This window comes from Helianthus annuus, chromosome 12 (genome assembly GCF_002127325.2).
Source record: "Helianthus annuus cultivar XRQ/B chromosome 12, HanXRQr2.0-SUNRISE, whole genome shotgun sequence".
Lineage (NCBI taxonomy): Eukaryota > Viridiplantae > Streptophyta > Magnoliopsida > Asterales > Asteraceae > Helianthus > Helianthus annuus.
In genome coordinates this window covers 104288897-104305974 of record NC_035444.2, presented here as the reverse complement: position 1 = coordinate 104305974, position 17078 = coordinate 104288897, and positions in this window count along the sequence as shown.

Below are 17078 nucleotides of genomic sequence, written 5' to 3'. Positions count from 1 at the left end.
TTCCAACTTAGAGCCTTAAGATCAGATTTTGTGGGTTTTTGGAACAAAGGGGGGGGGGTATTTATAGGAAAAGTGGAACCGTTAGGATCGTTTATCGAATATCGTGCCGCGATCTCGAGCGTACACTTGTCAAATTCTTGTGGTAAGTTAGAACTTGGCCCTTGGCTCCTGATTGGGTGAAAGGGCATTGCCCCTTGATCGAACGAAAGGTCAAACTACATTAAATGCAAAGATTTTTCTGTCTGACAGTCTCACGCGCCCCGCGTAAGGATTTGGTAAATCCTTACGCGCCCCGCCTAAGGTTCCCAGATCAGAATATACAATTTTGGTCCCTGCACTTCAGAAACACGTATTTTGGCCCATTTTTGGCACGTTTAAGCCCCGTTAACCTTATTTCAAGGCTCTAAGATGAAGTTAAAGTGTAGGGGACATGAAATATGCTCAAAAATATTCCGGATGTCGGTTCATTTGGCCGTACGATTGCGATGTTCGCTTAATTACGACGGAATGCGCATAAGCGCGAAAGACGATCCAAATGACGCGACGAATGGATTTTTCTCATGCCCAACACTAAGGCATAATATAAGGATGCTTACATAAATTTTTGGATGTCCGGATGTATTCAGAACGTAAGTTATGCGCGAAAGTGCAAACTTGTGCACTTTTTGACACTTTTAGTCCCTGAATGATCCAAAAGTTTGTTTTAGCATACCAAACACCTCAAAGCCTATTTCTAAGCTATGTAGAGGATATTTAGGGTATGTTTAACTTATGAACATGTTCCGGAATGTTCGTTACAGTTCAAATTGGCATACTTTCGCAGTTTGTCAAGTTTAGTCCCTGTAAGCGAATTAACTTGTTTTTGCTATACCCAAGCCTTCAAAACTTATTTCTAAGTTATGTAAAGGTTATTTAAGGTATGTTGAGTATATGTTGATGTTCCGGAGTATTTGTCGCATTAAACTGAGTACGTTTACGCACCAGTTTGCGTATAATGCTCTAGAAAGCAATGTAGAGTTTGAAATTGAACAATAATTGATATGTGCAAAACATACACATATTTATACAAGATCCCAAGTATGAAATACAATATTTCATCGGCTTGGTATTTGTTTGATGGTCGCGGTGACACAGGTGTCACAGTCTCCCCTACTTTAGGAAATTTCATCCCGAAATTTATTCGTAGGAGTCTAATTGTGAATTTGCCAAATAACCACCAATGATATGTAAGGCAATATCTTGTCATTTCCTTAACGGTCATTCTTCCGAAACGAAAATGAACAGACGGGTCATTTTCAATGGTTGCTTCATCAGAATTGGAAATGAAGGATTACACAACGGATATTCATTTCCTCAACGGATAATCTTCAGAAACGAAAATGAACAAACGGGGTCATCTTCAACGGTTGCTTCCTCAGAGTTGGAAATGAAGTATTACACAACGGATATTCATTTCCTCAACGGATAATCTTCAGAAATGAAAATGAACTAACGGAGTCATCTTCAACGGTTGCTTCCTCAGAGTTGGAAATGAAGGATTACACAACGGATATTCATTTCCTCAACGGATAATCTTCAGAAACGAAAATGAACAAACGGGGTCATCTTCAACGGTTGTTTCCTCAGAGTTGGAAATGAAGTATTACACAACGGATATTCATTTCCTCAACGGATAATCTTCAGAAACGAAAATGAACTAACGGAGTCATCTTCAACGGTTGCTTCCTCAGAGTTGGAAATGAAGGATTACACAACGGATATTCATTTCCTCAACGGATAAATCTTCAGAAACGAAAATGAGCAAACGGGGTCATCTTCAACGGGTATTCTTCAGATTTGGAAATGAAGGATTACACAACGGATATTCATTTCCTCAACGGATAAATCTTCAGAAACGAAAATGAGCAAACGGGGTCATCTTCAACGGGTATTCTTCAGATTTGGAAATGAAGGATAAACGGATATTCATTTCCTCAACGGATAAATCTTCAGAACGAAAATGAACAAACGGAGTCATTTTCCTCGACGGGTATTCTTCAGATTTGGAAATGAAGGATAAACGGATATTCATTTCCTCAACGGATATTCTTCAGAAGTGAAAAATGAATAGCTAGTTCATTTTTCCTCAACGGATGCTTCATCAGAATTGGAAATGAATAGGGTTAACTCTAGACACATGACAGAACTTGCTGTGATTTCTGTGCACTAAATTCCATAATTATGTATGCATCCATAATTACGTAATCCCTTGCACAGTCCGCACAGTTTGTTTTGTAATGTTTTGGGGAAGGATATCAAACTTGTGACGAGGGTGACTAGACTTCCATCGGTTCCTTTTAATTAGATCGACAGGGGATCCTCTTGGTTAGGCCACCAAGGAGTCCTTTCAGCTATATCATCACATGATATCCCTAACCAGATTTTTGGATGAATCTGTTTAGCTAGACCACTCAAGGGGTCTAATTATGAAGTAGTACTTTATAATCCGAGGGACTTAACTATAACATAGAAGTCCATTGAGGATTTTAAGTAATACCTTTGGGCATCCTACTATGAATCTCTTGTACACGGATATGTAAGATTCTACGAAGATTTGGATAACATAATTTGGATCACACAACAATACATAAGGAAACACATAAGCACATAGTCACATAATTGTTTAATTTGATCATAATTTGTTATTAACTTGTTATCGATTGAATACGGATATGGAAACCTGTCGACGGATCTCAATGTTCACTGGAATCTATCTGAGAAGATAGAAAGATCTCCCAAAATTCGATTTTTGATTACAAGGAATCACCACATTCGAATGAAGGTATACAACAATTAAAGACTTACGGGAAATTCCTAGGTACCCTATTAAGGATTTATAGTGGTACCTTGGGTATTCGTCTTGTGTTGTAACCTGCGCCTTGTACTTCGTTTCCTTAGAATAAACGGGTACTTAGGAATTCCGTGGAAGACGCAAGCGATTATAGAATGGGAGAATTTTGGGGGTAGTTTGTTCTTCAAGGAATACGGTTCCTTGATTGTCGGTATTGCAAGGGATATGTCGTTTATACATGCAACCATCGAAATACATTGCAATGTAAATGAAAGATTTATTTATAAACAACGATATCAACTGTTCCTTGGATCTTGACAACAAAAGAAACTTAATACATAAGACATGATTATTTCTAAACGATGTTGTCTTCTAGTCAGTCGGGTGATCATCCTTGTGCTGGATTTGCATTAGCAAGCTTTGGGCAATTTCTTCGGAAATGACCAATCTCGCCACAGTTGAAACAAGAACCTGGTAGGAAACGACCTTGAGCGGGATTGTTGCCAGCTTGGTTTGGTGCAGCTGCAGCTGGGCAGATTCTTGTTGTATGGCCTATGAGTCCACAAGTTTGGCATTTGCGGCACTGTACATTGGCGTGATGATGGAGGCTACATTGGTTGCACAAGGGTGCAGTTCCATTGTATGGTTTTCTAGCAGGGGGTTGAGCTGGTTGGTTGGGGACGGCTTGACCATTGTGAGCGACCACGGCGAAGTTCTGAGAAGCCTTTCGCTTCCTTGACTTCTTAGGAGATTCAGTCTGTTCATCCATGGTCTTTGATTCCTCGATTGGGTTCGATTCCCCGGCTGATTTCTTGTCACCTTTTCGAAAAAGTTTATGCTTTCTGATCTGCGATTCAGTCAAGGTTGCAGATAGCTCAATGGCCTGACGGAGTGTGGTAGGGTTGCTACCAGTGACAATGTCTTGTACCGAGTCAGGCAGGCCGTCGATGTACCTTTCGATAGCCTTGTCGAGTGGGGCGACCATAGTCGGGCAAAGTAGACTCAACTCCTCAAACCTATCAGTATATGCCCTGTGTTCGCCACTATCTTGTTTCAAATCATCAAACTCCTTCTCCAACGCTCGTTGTTCATGACGAGGACAAAACTCTCTCATCATAAGTGCCCTCAGTTCAGCCCATGTTTGTGCTAGAGCAACATCTGCACCACGGTCTCTCATTACCCCGTTCCACCATGTAAGAGCCCTCTTCTGAAACACACTCGAAGAAAACTCGACCTTGCGATTTTCCGGACACTGCACGTGGCGAAAGGTATTCTCGATGCTCTCGAACCATTGGAGAAGCCCAGTTGCTCCCTCAGAACCACTAAACTTGAGTGGTTTAGCCGAGTTAAAGTTCTTGAAATTGCATGTACCATTGTTGTTGTTGTTGGCTTGGTTCCATTGAGCAAAGAGATTTGGGAATTGAGCAGCCATCTGCTGCGCAATAATTTCTGCCAGCTCGGCAATTGCTATCTGGTGTTCGCGTCGAGGAGGCATTCTAAAAGAGGAAAACATGAAAGGAAACAAATAAAATGGTATTGGGTAAGAATAGGATGTTACAATCACTGACCATAATCACGGTTGATGGTCACTTGTTTGAATCATGAAGCAAACAAACAACACCAGGGCTGAATCAAAGCAAATAGATCCTCATAGTGTATCGCGAAGACATGCTCGCCTATAAGTGGACACTCACCCCAAGAGTTCCCAGGTAAGAGTGACTGGTCCGATTATGCGGATTTGTACGAACACTCTAACCTTAGACAGAAAACCCAGGGTACAGGCATTCACCCTTCCAGTTCGCATGTGTTCACACTATTTAGGACCCAAAACTTTGACGGGAGTTTTGAAAATTCAAAGGGGTTCAAAACCTTATAACAAAGGGTTCAAAACCTTATAACAAAGGGTTCAAAACCTAGTAATCAATCATCCTAGAACAGATGATTGGTTTTCAAAGCGGTTTTGAAATTTATGTTCTTGTTGTGGTCGTCGCCTAAGGATAGGTGACGGTATTGTTTTGTGACTAAACGCAAGTAAACTCGCGTTAGGTTCCTAGGAAGGTTATAGACTAGGTCAAAGCATTATTAATAACCTAATTCCCTATAACCATTGGCTCTGATACCATATTTTCTGTCACACCCCGACCACGTAGAACATACAAAACGTGGCGGAAACGTCGGGGAGTGTTGTAACAGAATCAATTGTTTCAAATCCATGGCAAATGAAGTTTCGTTTTATAAATCAAACATGAAAGTTTACATTGTCTAAACAAGAATCAAAGCGTACATAACATAAATTAACTAGTTCTTGTCTCGTTTTAAGTCACTAAGGCACAGGTCCGCCTAAGTATGTCTTGATAAGTCCTATGCATCATCTCCTGAAAACACATGTGAAAATAGGTACGTCAGCATAAAAATGCCTGTGAGATACATTGGTTTTGTGAAAACGGAATTCATGACTTATGTTTGAGAAAATGTTTAGTCATGAACCTCGTATTTTGCTTTGTCTTGTAAATCATTTGAAAAACGGTAAGATCAAATGATATGTATAAATAAGAAGACACTGTATGGTTAAACGGATAACCATGAAAAATGCATTTGTATAAGATAAGTCGTTTGTAAAGCAATGTCTCGTGAAAAGTGTGTTATTTGTATAAAATGTCATATGTCTCAAATTGAAATGATTCAAATAACGCTACGATATGTTAATACCATACAAACACTTATATATAGGAAGTACCAGCGGCGTATCCACCATGCTTGTATCATATTACACACGCCTCGTTACTTAATCACTTACTCAAACCAAACCATTAGAATGAAATGTTTAACAACGGTAGAAATGTTCATGTATAGTTAAATGTCTATTGTCAAATGTAATTCATGTCAACGGATACAACTGGTTTACACGGTTCAATGGTTACAGACGGTTCATGAAATCAAAAGGGTAAGACGGTTCACATAGTCAAATGGTTACAACGGTTCAAAATGTAGCATAGTGTGTTCATATGCTGGATGAGCATATACAACAGAAATGCAATGTAAAAGAATGTACTAAGTACGCACACAATGGGCATACATAGCATGTAATGTAAAACAACGTATTAAGTACGCACACAATGGGCATACATAGCATGTAATGTAAGACGATGTACTAAGTACGCACACAATGGGCATACATAGCATGAAACGTAATGTAAAGCGATGTACTAAGTACGCACACAATGGGCATACATAGCATGTAATGTAAAACGATGTACTAAGTACGCACACAATGGGCATACATAGCATGAAATGTAAAGCGATGTACTAAGTACGCACACAATGGGCATACATAGCATAAACACAATGAAATCATGTACTATATATGTACTATCGAACATAGCAAGTATATGATGTGAAAACAGGAAAGCATGAAAGTAACAGATAGGCACATGTGTTTCACCCCAAAACAGTTTGGAAAACAGTAAAAGAGGGGTTCAATGTACTCACCTGAGATTGCTTTGAATTCCTTGTATAATAACCAGATAAGGCTAGAGGTCACGGGATATCAAACGGCACCTAATAGGTAGCTATATTAATATACCGGACTAAAATCGGAGGGTCGGATAGTATGCGGGTTCGTAAACCAAACGAGTATGGAGACTCGTGTAATATGGTTTAACAAAGCCTACATACTAAAATGAAACCTAACCTAAGTGCTTACGCCCCATCATGACCCGTTTAGGTAGCTTAGGCTACCCTAACGCGTCGTTCGCGTAGAACGCGTCTGGAACGCCTAACATCGTGACCACAAGGTATAACCTCGGAAGGTTATAGCTATGGTCACCTAATGTGTTTGGTCGGATCCTAAAGATCGACCAAATGGGTCGGGTTCGAAAGTATAAGCGATGGTTTAGATCGCTTACCTTACGACCCTGTATAAGCACTAAACTAAAAGTGACGAGCTAAGCATGTTAGAACATGCTTAACTAAGTTTAGAAAACAGGTTTGACATCAAAACAAATGGCTTTGATGCTCACGAGTAGTTTGGTTACAAAATATGCAAGAATGCACATTTTGGCCGAAACTACGACCCGTCACTGAGCCTAGTTAACGTGGTGATCAGTAGGTATAGTCACTACGGACTATAACCATCGTGATCACGCTCACGTTATGAAGTTCCATGAACTTCGCATCGACCATAAGCTGGTCAATGCAGAAAGTCAACAAAATGTTGACTTTCGGACTCGAAAAGCGATAAAAGAGCGAAAGAAGACTTACGGAAGGTCCCCGAGTGCTAATCTAGATCAAATAGCTCAGGTATGGAACAATGGTTCCAACTTAGAGCCTTAAGATCAGATTTTGTGGGTTTTTGGAACAAAGGGGGGGGGGTATTTATAGGAAAAGTGGAACCGTTAGGATCGTTTATCGAATATCGTGCCGCGATCTCGAGCGTACACTTGTCAAATTCTTGTGGTAAGTCAGAACTTGGCCCTTGGCTCCTGATTGGGTGAAAGGGCATTGCCCCTTGATCGAACGAAAGGCCAAACTGCATTAAATGCAAAGATTTTTCTGTCTGACAGTCTCACGCGCCCCGCGTAAGGATTTGGTAAATCCTTACGCGCCCCGCCTAAGGTTCCCAGATCAGAATTTACAATTTTGGTCCCTGCACTTCAGAAACACGTATTTTGGCCCATTTTTGGCACGTTTAAGCCCCGTTAACCTTATTTCAAGGCTCTAAGATGAAGTTAAAGTGTAGGGGACATGAAATATGCTCAAAAATATTCCGGATGTCGGTTCGTTTGGCCGTACGATTGCGATGTTCGCTTAATTACGACGGAATGCGCATAAGCGCGAAAGACGATCCAAATGACGCGACAAATGGATTTTTCTCATGCCCAACACTAAGGCATAATATAAGGATGCTTACATAAATTTTTGGATGTCCGGATGTATTCAGAACGTAAGTTATGCGCGAAAGTGCAAACTTGTGCACTTTTTGACACTTTTAGTCCCTGAATGATCCAAAAGTTTGTTTTATCATACCAAACACCTCAAAGCCTATTTCTAAGCTATGTAGAGGATATTTAGGGTATGTTTAACTTATGAACATGTTCCGGAATGTTCGTTACAGTTCAAATTGGCATACTTTCGCAGTTTGTCAAGTTTAGTCCCTGTAAGCGAATTAACTTGTTTTTGCTATACCCAAGCCTTCAAAACTTATTTCTAAGTTATGTAAAGGTTATTTAAGGTATGTTGAGTATATGTTGATGTTCCGGAGTATTTTTCGCATTAAACTGAGTACGTTTACGCACCAGTTTGCGTATAATGCTCTAGAAAGCAATGTAGAGTTTGAAATTGAACAATAATTGATATGTGCAAAACATACACATATTTATACAAGATCCCAAGTATGAAATACAATATTTCATCGGCTTGGTATTTGTTTGATGGTCGCGGTGACACAGGTGTCACAACAAGCATGCGTCTAGTGGGGACAAACAAACAAACTTACATCCCTGTAAGGGATACTTGACACACTTTTATCCCTAGAGGGAATACGTTATAACTGTTGATGTTGGATAATACACTCAAAACTATCACCTTAAGTCCCATCTTACTACCGAACTAGTTTCTTGGAGGGCAACATGGTTATTAGTTGATAGCGCTATTAGGTTTGGCACCCTCACGACGTATCTGGACAGGACGAGCGTGAACTAATGACCTTAACTACTCGACCAATGTTGATAGGCATTGGGGAAGGGCAAACAACAGTCGTCTTGCGGCATCGAGTTATTATCAACATGCTTTGAAACTAAACACTTGGCAACTAAACGTTTTACAAAACTGTGAACTCGCCAGCTTTATGTTAATACACTTTTTCTGCATGCTTGCAGGTCGATATGTATTTGATGTGGGACTTGCAGTCTGGGGAGCTGGAGTGGTCATGGGTCGTGACTAGTGTAAAGACAAGGAGTATTGATTGTTTTTACATACTTTGGATTTGAGTTACTAAAACAACGAATTATGCTTCCGCTGAACTTAAACATGTTTTGAACAAATGTTTCGAATTTTCTAATTACATTGAATGTGAATTTTTATTTATTGTATTATTGTTAGTTCAATGTGATTAGTGGCTGGATCCTGGTACGTCACACGCCTTGCGGTGAAGAAGATTGTTGAGTTGGAAGAATCACATGCTAATACCTAGGGGGACTTCACGAGATCATTGAAAGATAGCTAAAGGGCCTTAATATATACACACACACATATAAACTGGTGGGTGGTGTACGGACAATGGTGGTGGCGGTTAGGGATGAGCTTTTTTTTTCCCAAATACCCTTACTCGTACCCGTACCGTACCTGCACCCGTACCAATTTTAGGTATTTGGTACATATATCAGTACTCAGTTTTATATAGACCATTAAAAGTTTTTTATATTATGTTTTATCTCGTGTTATGGTATTTATAGTACTTGTATTGATTTTACCTATACGGTACCCGTATCATATTGGTACTCGTACCAATTCTACATATTTGGCACCCGTACTATATTGGTACTCATGTCAATTTTACCTATTTAGTACCCCGTACAAGTGCTTAAAAATTATATAAAAACAAAATGGTACCAAAGCGGGTACTGTATCGAAAATACTCGTACCTGTACGGTACCTATGTATTTGGTACGGTATTTGGTACCCAGTTTTGTTCAAATTCGATATCAGTATTTTCAGTACCGGTACCGGTATGGGTACGATACCAATCCCATCCCTAGTGGCGGTGGTGGTGGGAGGTGGACGTGGATGATGGGTGGTGATGTTGGACGGGGGTGGTGGACAGTGGTGATGGTGATGGACGGTGGTGGTGTTTAATCCTCTACAAACCTTAGAAGATCTTAAAAGTGGTTGGTCCAAGTATGCACCAACAAGAGCTCGCGAAAATGTTTTCTAATGAAACATATTTGAAAAAACAAACAGTCTGCAGATCGCAATGTCTGCGTGGAATATATAGAAGAGCCTATGCAAATATTTTTTAGAAAAACAAACACCATCTTAAAATAAGATGTAGATAAAAACTAATGATTATTTAAGAACACACTAAGATTGAAAAACCCGATTAATGTACAGGAAAACAAAGACTCAACCGAAAATATAACTCAAGACAAATGTTTGACTCTCTATTATAAACTTTATGATTAAGAAAGAAATTGTATATTTAAGATTTAAAAGTTAGCATTTAGGAGAGATACATAGTGTTTTGACATGTATAAGGTTAACACTATGCATGGGATAACAAGAATTCGTGCGTTAATCGTAATAAATATGTTTAGAATACTTATGTATTATTGAAAATGTATTTTTGTAAGTTACAGTAACTTTCGGGTCATTGAAACTACAAGAATCGGCAAGTAGATCAACTTACGCGATTTCAACACGTAGCGCGTGGCGCGACATTTAATGCCATATCAGCAAAATACTAATATTTTGAGCATAAAAATAATTATTTTAATTTATAAACTAATTTGTATTGAAATTTATGCGAGAAAATGAGAATTCTGACGCAAGAACAAGCTGGAACAGAGTTGTGTCCAGACAATGGTGGGCTGAAGAAGGATGAGCTTGACTGATGGGCTTCAAAGTTCAAACCTACTCCACCAAAACTTAGGTATATAAACCCTTATATACCTCAACATCCTTCATTATTCACAAACATTTTATCTCTCTGCCTCATTTCTCTCTAACCTCTCTCTACATTCTCTCTCTATAACACAAGATTCGTCGACCAGAATCCAGCCACCACACGGCGGAGCCATGGCGGCAGCGGCAGCCGACCATGGCGGCACATGCCGGCGGCGGTTTTCCGGCGAACCTTTCGGCAACGGTTTTCTGGCCAAAGCTACACTTTGTCTACTAATTTCGACGTTCCGAACACTATGGTGAGGTCCATTTTCTCTAATTCAGAGCGGTTTGTGCCGTAGAGAAACTTTGAAGATAATCCGGCCAATTTCTGTCATGTTTTCTCTTCATGTATGTCAAGATCTTGCTTTGAAGGATGTTGGTATTGCTTATCCAAACTATGTCAAGATCTTGCTTTTAAGAACCTCCAACATATTTATAGTTAACTTCAACATGTACATCATACCATATTATATGGTAAATCGTACCGAAGCGATCCGAAATGAGCCTACCCCCGCTCGTACCGAATTTTAGAGACCTAGCGAATTGCGACCCCGTTTCACGTTCCCGTACCAGAGCGTACCACAAACCATGTGACTATGGTTTGCCCCATAGTTATTAAAGGCGCTAGGCGCACTCAAGGCGCATAGACCTTACCTGGGGCCTAGGCGCAAAACGCAAAAAAAAGCGAGGGCCTGAGAAAAAAAATAGGCGCACAATAATATCATCTATTTTGTACCAAAAGTTCTAAATATTAGTGGTGGCGAGAATTTTTGACGCAGCAGCAAACCCTCTCTCTCTCTCCTGGGCGATTTTGGTTCCTCTCGAAACCCTAGTTTTTTCTTGAGATCATTTGTATAACAGTCTGTGATTAGAGATTTGATCTGTCAAAACTCTATAACGAACTTGTTAGCAGGTGTGACCGATTTGATTCTAGGGTTTTATTCTTTTTGTTCTTGTTCAATCGCCGCCTTAGTCGTTAATTCGATATCCTGATTAATTAACGTGGTTGTTATTGATCGCGGTTAACTGAGATTAATTTAGCTAGATCGATACACTGTTTTAATTGATCAAGATTGACGATTAATACTTGGGTTAAGGATTACGGTTTTTCTCTTTGACTGCATGTTTTTGTCTACTGGTTGAGGTTACGTCGTTTCTTGGGTGCATGGAGAGAAATAGAGATCAGGGTTTGGAGGATCTAGGGTTTCAGTCGTTTTCCGAAAGGTTACATGGGGATATTTTTCTGAGTTCGAGTAATGCCAAGGATGATGTTACGACTTCACAGGAGGTATTAGGTAAGCAATCGGTGTTTGGCAAGAGTTATGATGTTAGGTCGCTCAATATTGATGGCAATCCGCTGCTCCCCAGACGTGTTGTTATACCGAAAGAACCGAGGAGGGTAAACATAATTGATGAGCTGGAGAAGGTGACTAAGCCGGTTCAATCGGAACTAGGGGAGAGTAAAAGGGATGAAGATCCCGAGAAGCACACTACAAGGCCGTCGTATGCGGATAGGGTTAAGAACGTTAGTCTGATGAAACGTGAAGTTAATTTCAGAAGGTTGGATTCGAATGAGACGATGCAGGATGCTGATGTTGTGATCCCTCGAGAGGTTATCCGAAAGGTTCAGGAAAAATTCGACAATGTTCTTTATGGATATTTTCTAGGTAATCGTTTGCCTTACCCTGTAGTTGAATATTATGCTAAGAATGTATGGTCAAAATTTGGGTTTGCTAAAATTATGATGAATTCAGATGGATTTTTCTTCTTTAAGTTTGATACCAAGGAGGGGATGGCTAAAGTTTTGGAGGGGGGGGGGGCTGGCTAATTAGGAAAGTCCTGTTGTTTTTGAATGTTTGGTCTCCGTCTGTGAGCCTTAAAAAAGAGGGTATTAAGTCGGTTCCGATGTGGGTAAAGTTGCATAATGTTCCTATCTCAGTCTACACGGATGACGGTTTGAGTTTACTAGCATCTAAGTTAGGGACTCCGAAAAGACTTGATGGTTATACAGCGGATATGTGTGCTGAAAATTGGGGGAGGAGTAGTTTTGCTCGTGCCTTAATTGAAGTGAATGCTGATAATGAGCTGAAGGATCATATAATTGTGGAAATTCCGAGGTTAGATGAGGATGGGTATATCACTGAAAGAGTTAATGTGGAATATGATTGGAAACCACAACGGTGTTCGGCATGTTGTGTTTTCGGTCATAGTGATCATACTTGTGGAAAGAATGTGAACAACAAACAGAAACAAGTGGTAGTTGATGAGGACGGATTTGTCACGGATAAGCGGAAGACTGTAAGGGTTGGAACTACTCAAAAGAAGTAAAAGCTAAGTTCATATACAAGCCGAAAGTTAACAAAGCTGGTCCAAGTACTTCAGGCACTAAGGAGGCTAAAGTGGATAATAAGGTGGGAGGTAGTTGTCACACCCCCAAAATCCACATGCGGAGTGCCACCGCCTGGGGGCGTGACTGACCAGGATCCAGCCACCAATTATACTGAGCATTTCAATTAATATCATAACCAAAGTTCAAAAGATTTAGATCCAAATAGTAGTTTAGGTAAGTAGCGAAGCATAGACAAAATAGTTTAAAACAAGGTTCTTAGTTCAAGTTTGTTTAGAACCCAACACACGGGTTAGATGACCACTACACATCCCCCAAGCTGCAAGCTCCTGAGTCACTGGGTACCTACAAAGCATGCAGTAGGGTATCAACATAATGTTGGCGAGTCCACGAGGTGTCAAGTTTTTAGTTTTCGAAAACGTAAGTTGTTTAGATAAAGCATTTATAATCACGTTATGGGGAGCTACCCCATCTGTAAGCTCACTAAACTGTAGATACCGAAACTGTTGACGGAAAGTTGTTGTGCCCCGAGTCAATGTCTATCATCATTGACCAAGATGCAAGGTCTACTAGTTCACGCCCGATCCCCCCGGTCACGGTGTGAGGTTGTCAAACCTAATAGCGCTATCAACTAATAACCCGTTCGCCCCCGGCGATTAATCGGTACTGTAAGCAGGGACTTAATGTGATAGAGTTTCGTTTAGCTTGGCTAGTTGTGATTTATAAATAATATCCAAATGTATCTCCGTTTGCGTACAGAGAAGTCACGTATATTCTACACGTACCTATCACACAGTACACATAACATATACGGTTATTGGGCTAGTCCTACCACCTGATCAGTTAATAGTGACACATAGTCCAGTTAAACAGTAGCAAGCATGAACAGTCCATATAATTCAGCCCAATAACGGAGACAAGCAGCCCAGTCGAGACCAGGCGGTCTTGACTCGAGAACATGCGGTCTCGAGTCGCATCCAGGAGATCTCGAGTTGTAAATGGCTGGTCTCGAGTGGTGCAGGCATGAGTCACAACCTCAGAGGTCTCGAGTCCCGTCTCGAGCCGAGACTATGTGATCTCGAGTCGAGACCTTGATGGTCTCGAGTCCCTGCAGTTTGTTTTGGATTGCTTGGTCCAGGTCTCGAGTCGCAATCACTGCGGTCTCGAGTTGTAACTCAATGGTCTCGAGTCAAGACCAAGGGTTTCGACTCCACCACCTGATGTTTCCTGCATGTCTGCATAAGTCGTATTATCCAATAGAATTCCCATGTCATGCTCCCATGTACTATCCAATGAAAATGCATAAACATGTTTTCTTGTCTAAACTTCATTCAAAATGGATCAAAACACACAAACTCAAGTCTTCATATCATATTCAACACATATTCATCTAGTTCATCATTAGGGTTTTCATCCTAAACAAACATGTTCATTTAACCCGATTTATGCTAGCATAATACACCTAGTTTAATGTACTATCAATCATCATCATTCACACACACAACCGAGAACATGATAGCACCAAATTCATACATTTTTCTAGTTATTCATATGTCAAGTTAGCATGATAATTAACAAATCACTCTATTCTTCCTAACCATAACTTTATCTAGAAACCAAGCATCTTCATCATAGATAAACAACAATCTTCATGTATTTCATCATTTTTACTCACTAAATCAATCAAGATCATGCAAAAGAGACTAAGCATATATTTCATCCATCAAGCACACATGACATCTAGTACACATATAACACTCAGTACACATTAGAACACTAACCGGTAGAGACTCGAAAGGTGAGGGTATGAAGGGTTGGTGAGTGAGCTTCCGAATGATGATTCCGAGCTTGAACCGAGGGTCCTTGTTGTCACCGGTTTGGTCCGAGAGAAAGGAGAGGAGGTTTTGTGGTTCTAGGGTTTTAGTGAGGGAGAGAGTGTGTAGGATGATATGTGAGAGTGTAAGGGAAAAGGTGGATGATGGGTTTTTATACTTGGTTTGGGTGGTGCACCCTACAAGGGTTTCGAGTGGCGCTCAAAGGGTTTGCGGCCCAACCGGCCCAATTATTTACGGTTCACTCAAGACCGAGTGGTCTCGAGTCGTGGTCTCGGTTCACTAGTTCTTATGCACATATATATATATATATTACATACACGTTATCAACACATAGCACATCAAGATAATTCACATCTTTCATTTAATAATTCATACATACACACTGTTAATACAAGAGGGTTATTCGGGAAAACCTAGAGTGTCACATTATCCCCAAGTTTTAAGAACTTTCGTCCCGAAAGTTAAGGCAGCCACTGTCAAGCTAGTATGAGTGAGAGTGTTTCAACGGGATGTCACATCATCCCCCCGTTAGTTTGGAATTTCGTCCCGAAATTCGGTTGTAGCTTCAGTGCTGGGGGTTTCATTTGGGAACAACTGGGTATACTTGCACTTCATCTGGTCTTCCCGCTCACTCTAGGCCACGTCGCGAGTTCCAACGAACTCGCACGAGGGGTATCTGGCTACGTTTGAGGGTTTTGATCTCTCGATCCATGATCTCAACCGGTTCCTCAGTAAAGTGTAGCTGTTCGTCAATAGTGAGTTCCTTGAAGGGAATTATGAGTGTTTCATCTGATAGGCACTTCTTCAGATTAGACATGTGGAAGACGTTGTGCACCGCACTCAGCTCTTCTGGCAGGTTCAGCCTATAAGCAACCTTACCGATCCTCTCGGTAATTTCGAATGGTCCAACATATCGCGGATTCAGCTTGCCCCGTTTACCAAAACGAACCACACCCTTCCAGGGTGAGACTTTAAGTAGAACCCGGTCCCCGACCTGGAATTCTAGCGGTTTCCTACGCTTATCAGCGTAACTTTTCTGACGGTCTCGAGCTGCCGCCATGCGTTATCTGATTTGGGCAATCCTTTCCGTTGTGTCTACCACCAATTCTGGGCCTGTGACCTGGCTGTCACCAACTTCCGCCCAGCAAAGAGGTGATCGGCATTTACGACCGTACAATGCCTCGAAGGGTGCTGCCTGAATGCTGGTGTGGTAGCTGTTATTATAGGAGAATTCCACTAGCGGTAGATGCTTCTCCCAATTCTTGCCAAAATCGATCACACAGGCCCTAAGCATGTCTTCCAGGGTTTGGATGGTGCGTTCCGACTGCCCATCCGTGTCACACCCCCAAAATCCACCCGCGGAATACCACCGCTTGGGAGCGTGACTGACCAGGATCAAGCCATCAATCATATCAAACATAGCATTTAATAATCAAAGTAAATAATGTAAATCATCATGACATGATTGATGTTTCGTAAACCAACATCGTTTAAGTAGCGGAAGCATAGTATGTAATCTCAAAATAAATATAAGTTCGAATAACGTTCATGAATCCAAACCCACAACGCCCAGCTCCTCCCTGTGCAAGCTCCAGTATACCTAAGGTCCTGCAAGGCATGCAGCAAATAATCAACAAACTAGTTGAGCGAGTTCACAAAAAGTATGTTCATAACGTATTGCATAAGTATAGCTAGTGGGGGCTTCCCATACTAGTGTGTACTAAAGGTGGGGGCTTCCCATGTTTATCCTGGCTAATGAGGGCTTCTCATTAACGGTACTTACTAGACTAACTTCCGACCATGTGTTCTTCTTTACCGAGAACAGGAAAACGTACAGGTTCACGTAGGCTTTACGTGACGTGCCCTTCCCCGAGGACAGTGGTACGCGTGGGGGCTACGTAGGCTTTACGCAGCGTGGCCTTCCGACCTGGAAGCCAGTAGATGGTATTGGGTTACGTAGGCTTTACGTAACGTGTCCTCCCGACCCGGGAGACATATGGCAAATATACTGGGTTACGTAGGCTTTACGTAACGTGTCCTGTCTAACCTGAGGACGATGGTCTATAGTCTGGTATATGCGTAAGTACGAGTAACTCCTTTAACAATAACATATCCAACCCAATTCCCAACCCGGGAATCCCATGCCTTGGCTGTGTGAACTCACCTTGGTTTGCTCGGCAGATACACAAATAAAAGACTCTTGAACTAAGGGTGGTCAACCACGTCCTAACAGGGTTACCACACAAGTCAGGTTCGGTTCAAATAGTACACGTATACATCATGGCAAACACGTATGCATGTAAACACATTAGTACACCACTTGTGCGATTCGGATGGTTGGGCCAAAGAGCTTGTGCGAGCCCAACCATCTTGTGCGATGTGAGTCTAGGCCCAAACCTTACCCGGC